Source organism: Salvelinus alpinus, chromosome 25 (genome assembly GCF_045679555.1).
Source record: "Salvelinus alpinus chromosome 25, SLU_Salpinus.1, whole genome shotgun sequence".
NCBI classification, from domain to species: Eukaryota; Metazoa; Chordata; class Actinopteri; order Salmoniformes; family Salmonidae; genus Salvelinus; species Salvelinus alpinus.
The window spans coordinates 25,528,782-25,536,223 of record NC_092110.1 but is presented as its reverse complement, the minus strand read 5'-3'; positions in this window follow the sequence as shown (position 1 = coordinate 25,536,223).

Genomic DNA, 7,442 nt, shown 5'->3' with positions numbered 1-7,442 from the left:
TAGGGGGTGCTCTTTCCTCTGGTCTAAACAAAGATCCCAATGCCCCAGGGCAGTGATTGGGGACACTGCTCTGTGTAGGGTGCCGTCTTTCGGATGGGACGTTAAACGGGTGTCCTGACTCTCTGAGGTCATTAAAGATCCCATGGCACTTATCGTAAGAGTAGGGGTGTTAACCCCGGTGTCCTGGCTAAATTCCCAATCTGGCCTTCAACCATCACGGTCACCTAATAATCCCCAGTTTACAATTGGCTCATTCATCCCCCTCCTCTCCCCTGTAACTATTCCCCAGGTCGTTGCTGCAAATGAGAACGTGTTCTCAGTCAACTTACCTGGTAAAATAACGGATAAATAAAAAAAAGTCAAAGCAAATTATATTCGTCACATGCTTGTAAACAACAGGTGTAGAATAACAGTGAAATGCTTACTTACCGGCCCTTCCCAACAATGCAGAAAGAAAAATAGTAAAATAACAGCAAAATCACACGAGGAATAAATACACAATGAGTAACGATAACTTGGCTATATACATGGGGTACTAGTACTGAGTTGATGTGTAGGGGTATGAGGTAATTGAAGTAGATATGTACATATAGGTAGCGGTAAAGTAACGAGGCAACAGGATAGATAAGAAACAGTTGCAGCAGTGTATGTGATGAGTCAAAATAGTTAGTGCAAAAAGGGTGAATGCAAATAGTCCAGGTAGCTATTTGGTTAACTACACTGAACAAAAATATAAACGTAAAGTGTTGGTCCCAAGTCTCATGAGCTGAAATAAAAGATCCAAAAAATGTTCCATATGCACAAACAGCTTATTTCTATCAAATGTGCATCCCTGTTAGTGAGAATTTCTCCTTTGCCTAGATAATCCATCCACCGGACAGGTGTGGCATATCAAGAAGCTGATTAAACAGCATGATCATTACACAGGTGCACCTTGTGCTGGGGATAATAAAAGGCCACTCTAAAATGTGCACTCAACACAATGCCACACGTCTCTAGTTTTGAGGGAGAGTTCAATTGGCATGCTGACTGCAGGAATGTCCACCAGAGCTGTTTCCAGATAAATTAATGTTAATTTCTCTACCATAACCCACCTCCAACATCGTTTTAGAGAGTTGGTCAGTATGTCCAAACAGCCTCACAACCGCAAACCACGTGTATGGTGTTGTGTGGGTGAGCAGTTTGCTGATATCAACGTTGTGAACAGAGTGCCCCATGATAGCGGTGGGGTAATGGTATGGCAGGCATAAGCATTTTAGAGATGGCAACTTGAATGCACAGAGATACCATGACGAGATCCTGAGGCCCATTGTCGTGCCATTCATTCACCGCCATCACCTCATGTTTCAGCATGATAATGCACTGCCTTATTCCCGCAAAGCACAGGCCACCTATGTTCACTGCTCTAACCCGCTGTCACACAAACAATGCCAACAGCTTTTCTTTCACTTGACGTCAAAAATACCGGCAACAACTACCAAAGTAAAAAACAAGATCTTCAAAGGTAAACAGTGCGTGAGGAGAGGCGTTATTTTTTTGGGATCAACAAATAAAGGTGTACATATTTGCAGTGTGTATTATCCCAAGACCAGCATCAATCAATGAAACACATTTATTTATAAAGCCCATTTTACATCAGCAGATACAGAGACCTAACCTAAAACCCCAAACAGCAAGCAATGCAGATGTAGAACATCAAAACGTAGCTAACATTGTCATAAAAACACAGCAGGCTTTTCACCTTATATTTCTATGTAACCTTGCAGGATATAAGGAGAACATAAAGATGACATATTAACAATACAAATATACATATTATCTAATGACCTCTGCAAGTTTTTCTATACTAATATGAACTGGACAGTGTAAGGTCATGTACATTCAGACACAGATAGCAAGGCCACAGCAGATCTTTGTGTGATCGTATAGAATTACAAAGCTTCTGGGAATGACGTCAGGCTCTGCACGTTAATGCACCAACATGAGCCACTGTCTCCTGCCACAGCTCTTCCAAACCCTCCTCCAATTAATATTGAATTGATCTCCATCCCTCTGGAAAGCAAGGAATTGTCCTCTCTGTTACTGTGTATTATCAGCTTGGATAATCAGATAGAAGGCAGGCAGTAATGTACCAGTATAAACAACAGAAATAACACAGTAGCAAGTCATACGCCACTACTTTAAAAATATACAGTTGAAGTCGGAAGTTTACATACACTTAGGTTGGGGTCATTAAAACTCGTTTTCAACCACTCCACAAATTTCTTGTTAACAAACTATAGTTTTGGCAAGTCGGCTAGGACATCTACTTTGTGCATGACACAAGTAATTTTCCAACAATTGTTTACAGACAGATTATTTCACTTACAATTCACTGTATCACAATTCCAGTAGGTCAGAAGTTTACATACACTAAGTTGACTGTGCCTTTAAACAGCTTGGAAAGTTCCAGAAAATTATGTCATGGCTTTAGAAGCTTCTGATAGGCTAATTAATTTACATCATTTGAGTCAATTGGAGGTGTACCTGTGGATGTATTTCAAGGCCTACCTTCAAACTCAGTGCCTCTTGCTTGACATCATGGGGAAATCAAAAGAAATCAGCCAAAATCTCAGAAAAAAATGTGTAAATCTCCACAAGTCTGGTTCATCCTTGGGAGCAATTTCCAAATGCCTGAAGGCACCACGTTCATCTGTACAAACAATAGTACGCAAGTATAAACACCATGGGACCACGCAGCCGTCATACCACTCAGGAAGGAGACGTGTTCTGTCTCCTAGAGATCAATGTACTTTGGTGCAAAAAGTGCAAATCAATCCCAGAACAACAGCAAAGGACCTTGTGAAAATGCTGGAGGAAACAGGTATAAAAGTATCTATATCCACAGTAAAACGAGTCCTATATCAACATAACCTGAAAGGCCGCTCAGCAAGGAAGAAGCCACTGCTTCAAAACCGCCATAAAAAAGCCAGACTATGGTTTGCAACTACACATGGGGACAAAGATCGTACTTTTTGGAGAAATGTCCTCTGGTCTGATGAAACAAAAATAGAGCTGTTTTGCAATAATGACCATCGTTATGTTTGGAGGGAAAAGAGGGAGGCTTGCAAGCCAAAGAACACCATCCCAACCTTGAAGCACGGGGGTGGCAGCATCATGTTGTGGGGGTGCTTTGCTGCAGGAGGGACTGGTGTGCTTCACAAAATAGATGATATCATGAGGCAGGAAAATTATGTCGATATATTGAAGCAACATCTCAAGACATCAGTCAGGAAGTTTTAAAGCTTGGTCGCAAATGGGTCTTCCAAATGGACGTTGACCCCAAGCATACTTCCAAAGTTGTGGCAAAATGGCTTAAGGACAACAAAGTCAAGGTATTGGCGTGGCCATCACAAAGCCCTGACCTCAAACTTATCGAAAATTTGTGGGCAGAACTGAAAAAGCATGTGTGAGCAAGGAGGCCTACAAACCTGACTCAGTTACCCCTGCTCTGTCAGGAGGAATGGGCCAAAATTCACCCAACTTATTGTGGGAAGCTTGTGGAAGGCTACCCGAAACGTTTTAAGTTAAACAATTTAAAGACAATGCTACCAAATACTAATTGAGTGTACGTAAACTTCTGACCCACTGGGAATGTGATGAAAGAAATAAAAGCTGAAAGAAATCATTCTCTCTACTATTATTCTGACATTTCACATTTTTAAAATAAAGTGGGGAACCTAACTGACCTAAGACAGGGAATTTTTACTAGGATTAAATGTCAGGAATTGTGAAAAAATTTGTTTAAATGTATTTGGCTAAGGTGTATTGTCACGTTGTCATTGTCACTCTAATCCAAGATGGCGTGGCAGTAGGACGTGTCTTTGTCTTGTCTTGTCCCGTGTAAATAGTCTTCGTATTTTTCGTATACATTTCGTATATATTTTAATTTCACTTTCCATCTAGGAACTGAATATACATTCCTACATTCCGCCTCATCCAATGTGGTACGGACCTGCTATTTTTTTTTATACTTTAGAACCGTAAACCCAATCAGAAGCTAGCCAGATAACTAGCTACTAGCTAGTAGTCAGTTAGCCACTGCTGCGGTCTTCACCCTCAACTCGGACACTGCCAGCTTCAATACCGGGCCAATACCTGCCAGTCTGCAAGCGCGATATCAACCCAGAGCATATAGGACTGCTTTTTCTCTACCACATCACCGGATTCCTGACGCAAGCTCTGGACAATTACACCGTATCATCACAGCTAGCTAGCTGCAACCGAGTGGCTACTACTGGCTAACACCTCTGTCCCGAAGCAAGCACCAGTTAGCCTTGAGCTAGCCTCGAGCTATGCCCATCTGCCGGCTAGCCGAAGAGGTCTACCAGCGAATTCTTGGGCTACAATACCTCTTTTGCCAATTGGACTGGACCTTTTTTTTTTGCCGACACAGAGCCCTGCCAATCCATCACAACTGGTCTAAATCAGCTACAAGCTAATTTAGCAATTTTTTTGCCGCTGCTAGTAGCTTTTACCTTCTGCACAGACACCAGCCCTGTTATTAGCCTGGATATTACTCACCAATTTACCAGCATCGGACTGTCTCTCGACAACAACGCCGGATTCCTGCCGTAATCCCTGAGCCACTACTTCTGATCCTCACAGCTAGCTTGCAGCTAGCGCAGCTAGCGCCACTGCCACGAAGCTAGCACCAGTTAGCAAACACAATTCTACAATTCACAACCTCTCTTTCGCCATCCGGCTTGGATTCTCTGTCGACACGACCACGTCTGAGCAGACCACCCCCCGGGCTACTAACTTTAAACGCCGCGTGCTAGCTTAGTGGAGGCCTCCCTGCTCCATCTACGGCTGCCCCCTGGACACTATGATCACTTGGCTACATAGCTGATGCATGCTTGACTGTCCATTAATTCACGGTACTCCATTCTGTTTATTTGTGTTTTATCTGTCGGCTCTGTGCTTTAACTCAGGATCTGTGTGTAGTTAATCCGACCCTCTCTGCCGAGTCGTCGCCATTTTTACCTGTTGTTGCTGTGTTAGACTAGCACCCTGTTATTGCTGCTGTTATCTTACCTGTTGTTTTAGCTAGCTCTCCCAATCAAGACCTGCAATCACTTTATGCCTTATTGTATGTCTCTCTCATATATCAATATGCCTTGCATACTATTGTTCAGGCTAGTTATCATTATCATTGTTTTGGTTTGCAATGGACCCTGTAGTTCCACTCTCCGTACCTCTGTTACCTCCTTTGTCCCACCCCCCACACATGCGGTGACCTCACCCATTGAGACCAGCATGTCCAGAGACACAACCTCTCTTATCATCACCCAGTGCCTGGGCTTGCCTCCGCTGTACCCGCGCCCCTCCATACCCCTGTCTGCACATTATGCCCAGAATCTATTCTACCACGCCCATAAATCTGCTCCTTTTATTCTTTGTCCCCAACGCTCTAGGCGACCAGTTTTGATAGCCTTTAGCCGCACCCTCATCCTACTACTCCTCTGTTCCTCGGGTGATGTGGAGGTAAACCCAGGCCCTGCATGTCCCCAGTCACCCTCATTTGTTGACTTCTGTGATCGAAAAAGCCTTGGCCTCATGCATGTCAACATCAGAAGCCTCCTCCCTAAGTTTGCCTTACTCACCGCTTTAGCACACTCTGCCAACCCTGATGTCCTTGCCGTGTCCGAATCCTGGCTTAGGAAGGCCACCAAAAATTCTGAGATTTCCATACCCAACTATAACACTTTCCGTCAAGATAGAACTGCCAAAGGGGGAGGAGTTGCAATCTACTGCAGAGATAGCCTGCAAAGTTCTGTCATACTTTCTAGGTCTATGCCCAAACAGTTCGAACTTCTAATTTTAAAAATTAATCTCTCCAGAAATAAGTCTCTCACTGTTGCCGCCTGCTACCGACCCCCCTCAGCTCCCAGCTGTGCCCTGGACACCATCTGTGAATTGATCGCTCCCCATCTAGCTTCAGAGTTTGTTCTGTTAGGTGACCTAAACTGGGATATGCTTAACACCCCGGCAGTCCTACAATCCAAGCTTGATGCCCTCAATCTCACACAAATCATCAAGGAACCCACCAGGTACAACCCTAAATCCGTAAACATGGGCACCCTAATAGACATTATCCTGACCAACCTGCCCTCCAAATACACCTCTGCTGTCTTCAATCAAGATCTCAGCGATCACTGCCTCATTGCCTGTATCCGCCACGGGTCCGCGGTCAAACGACCACCCCTCATCACTGTCAAACGCTCCCTAAAACACTTCTGCGAGCAGGCCTTTCTAATCGACCTGGCCCGGGTACCCTGGAAGGATATTGACCTCATCCCGTCAGTTGAGGATGCCTGGTCATTCTTTAAATGTTACTTCCTCACCATATTAGACAAGCATGCTCCGTTCAAAAAATGCAGAACCAAGAACAGATATAGCCCTTGGTTCACTCCAGACCTGACTGCCCTCGACCAGCACAAAAACATCCTGTGGCGAACTGCAATAGCATCGAAGAGCCCCCGCGATATGCAACTGTTCAGGGAAGTCAGGAACCAATACACGCAGTCAGTCAGGAAAGCAAAGGCCAGCTTTTTCAAGCAGAAATTTGCATCCTGTAGCTCTAACTCCAAAAAGTTCTGGGATACTGTAAAGTCCATGGAGAACAAGAGCACCTCCTCCCAGCTGCCCACTGCACTGAGGCTAGGTAACACGGTCACCACCGATAAATCCGTGATAATCGAAGACTTCAACAAGCATTTCTCAATGGCTGGCCATGCCTTCCTCCTGGCGACTCCAACCTTGGCCAACAGCCCCGCCCCCCCCGCTGCTACTCGCCCAAGCCTCCCCAGCTTCTCCTTTACCCAAATCCAGATAGCAGATGTTCTGAAAGAGCTGAAAAACCTGGACCCATACAAATCAGCTGGGCTTGACAATCTGGACCCCCTATTTCTGAAACTGTCCGCCGCCATTGTCGCACCCCCTATCACCAGCCTGTTCAACCTCTCCTTCGTATCATCTGAGATCCCCAAGGATTGGAAAGCTGCCGCGGTCATCCCCCTCTTCAAAGGGGGAGACACCCTGGACCCAAACTGTTACAGACCTATATCCATCCTGCCCTGCCTATCTACGGTCTTCGAAAGCCAAGTCAACAAACAGATCACTGACCATCTCGAATCCCACCGTACCTTCTCCGCTGTGCAATCCGGTTTCCGAGCCGGTCATGGGTGCACCTCAGCCACGCTCAAGGTACTAAACGATATCATAACCGCCATCGATAAAAGACATTACTGTGCAGCCGTCTTCATCGACCTGGCCAAGGCTTTCGACTCTGTCAATCACCATATTCTTATCGGCAGACTCAGTAGCCTCGGTTTTTCTAATGACTGCCTTGCCTGGTTCACCAACTACTTTGCAGACAGAAATCAGTGTGTCAAATCGGA